This window comes from Meleagris gallopavo, chromosome 10 (assembly GCF_000146605.3).
Source record: "Meleagris gallopavo isolate NT-WF06-2002-E0010 breed Aviagen turkey brand Nicholas breeding stock chromosome 10, Turkey_5.1, whole genome shotgun sequence".
Taxonomy (NCBI): domain Eukaryota; kingdom Metazoa; phylum Chordata; class Aves; order Galliformes; family Phasianidae; genus Meleagris; species Meleagris gallopavo.
In genome coordinates, this window is record NC_015020.2 from 19,398,577 (window position 1) to 19,401,276 (window position 2,700).

Consider the following 2,700-nt stretch of genomic DNA (forward strand, 5'->3'; position numbering starts at 1 on the left):
GGGCATCCCTGCTTTGTCACCCAGTGCTGGGGATGCTGTGGGCGACTGCAGCAGGGGGTGCCTGCAGGAGGAGCTGGTGGAGGAGCTGCACTGTGCAGCACGTTGCTGGGAATGCTGGGCTGCTGACGGAAGAGCTGTTCCATGCATTGTGGCTGCAGATGTTCCTGGGCGACTCTTATGGCAGGATCTGGTGTTTTGTCTGCTAAAGCAAGAAGTGAGAGCTCCTCCTGCTTATCTCCTTACGGAGGCAGTGGCTGTGGTGATGAAAAATGTCTCAAGCTGTTCCAGCTCTGCAGGCCTGGTTTGATTTTCCCTCTGTTCCGCAGCGTATGCACACTGCCTGTGTTTGCCCTTTTTCTTCTGTTGACAGTGAGTATCTTTTTTTCACTCTTGTCCTGAGGCTTTGAAAACAGTAACTTGCTTTTCGATGTGATATCTGCTGGTTCCTCGATTACGGCTGTATGCAAAGAGCTGGGGACATCTGTGTTTGTTCAGGAAACAACGGGAGATGCAGCGGATGGAGAAGAGATGTGTTTGGTGAGGCACCAGGAGCTGGCGAGATGCACTGAAGAAAGTGTTAAATAACAATCTCTGCTTAAGGCCTCAATCCAGCAAAGCACTTAAACATATATCGTAACTGTAAACAGTGGAGACATCCAGTTGATTTAAATGGAACTACTTTTGTGTTTAAAGCGAGATATTCACTTGAGTGCCTTTCTGGATCAGGGCCTAAGTGAGTGAGAGTTGGAATTGTTTTTAATTGTGAGGATGAGACCTGCAAGTGAGACCTGACCTGTGCAGGGGTGTCGTGGGGCTCAGGGAGCCTTCCCCAGAACCTATCTCTGCTTCTGCCTTTCTGCTGTCAGCAGTTGTGCTGCTGCTTCCCCACCTGCATTCAGGCCACGGGACTCGCGCAGGATATGCCTCTGAAAGGTGCAAGGAGTTCACAAGGGAAAAAAAATCTCTACCTGCAACATTGGGCTATTTACAGGGAGTGCCACGGATGGGGTTTTCGTCAGCAGGTAGGTAAGCTGTGCTGAGCTGGTGCTGGTGGTATCAAACAGAGGGGAAAGTCCCAGTAACAGGGTGGCAGGAGCGAAGGTGAGACTCAGATTTGCTAAAGAATAATACTTATTAGTATTGTTTCTATTGTGGGTAGCACCTGCAGGGCTTACACGAGGGGTATGCCACAGTGTGCAAATGCCTGGTAAAGCTCAGCTTCCTTTCTCTGGTAGTTTTATGGTCTGAATCTCAGTGGAGGCAATGTCAGTGGCAATGTCTTTCATTGCAGCAGGAGTTTGCCTTAACCATGAAATGAAGTGTGAGAAGGAAGAGTGGCCCAGGGGAAAGGTTTGGCCAACAGTCACATTAACAGGTTAATAAAGTGAGGACTGCCAAGCATCCAGCAGCGCTCTGGAGCTGCCCACCACACTTCTCCAGAGGTAAATGACAGCATATAGCAAGCTCTGAATGTAGCAGTTCTTCTGTTAATCTCCAGCTGTGGGCTGTGTGTCTGTTTGTAGCCATACTCCATAAAGACCCATCCAAGTGTTCCTAGCTATGCCCCAGGACAGGAAATACACCTGACAAGGCTATAATTTGTAGCACGGCGTGTAACACCTTTTCATAAGGCTTTGTTTCATATTCGTTTGGCTCAATCTTCCTACAAATTTTCCTAGCACACAAACTCTGTCATTGTTTTGGAAAATGCAGGTCTGACCACCGTAAATGGGTTTGTATTTCCAACAGAGCAGTTATTTAATTTCCTGTTGGAAGTCGGCAGAGGTTGGCACTGTGCTCTCGGTGGCAGGGTGCCAGAGGAGTTAACATCTCTAGTCTGTCCGAGATTGCAGTTGGGTTCAACCAAACTTTATATATTCAAACCAATATATAATATAAATAAATATATATTTTTGATTAAACTTCTTAAAGTAGCTGGGGGTTGAAGAGTGGTGGGGGGGAGGTAGGGTTCTTTCCAGCATGAGAGCAGCTTTTGTTCGTCCTTCTGCTTGTGCAGTCCTGATTTTCTTGCAGACTTGATCTCACTTCATAGTTCTCCAGCAAGGCACCACAGAAGGGTGACTGAGGTGTGATGCTGAAGCTGGCTCTTGCAGTACAAGCACACGTTCCCTGATGCAGTGACCTCCTTGGGACCCACGGTGCTGGAGGCTGGGTGCCAAGCTTTGTGTGATGGAGCAGTGATGATGCTGAAGTTCTCACGTCCCCTGGGGGCCTTCTCAGAGGATCCGTTCAGCATCCACAGGGCTGAGCTGTTGGAAAATGTTGTCCTTAGAGATGAGTGCTTAGAAATTATTTGGGAGGCAAACTCTTATAAACAAAAGAGAGAGCATTCCTCAGCATTTGCTTTAAATACACAGACTGAACTCTGCAAGAATGAGTTGGACTTGCTCTGTGTAAAAGCACAAGATACTTTGGGTGCCTGATGCTGTATATTTCCTCTGCACAGCAGAGTTATGGCTCATGTGGACCTCCTGGAGCACCACTTTGGTGCCTGGAAGCCTTCAAAGCAAGGCTGCTGTCTGCACAGCGTGCCCACGGCTGTGGTTTGCTATGAGCACAAGTTGCTGGGAGTAGGAAGCTGTGGGATTGCCATGCAGGGATCAGGCTTGCTGTCCTTTTAGTCTTGAGTAACTCTGGCTGGAGGTGATACTTCACTGCAGTCTGTTGGGATTCACCCTG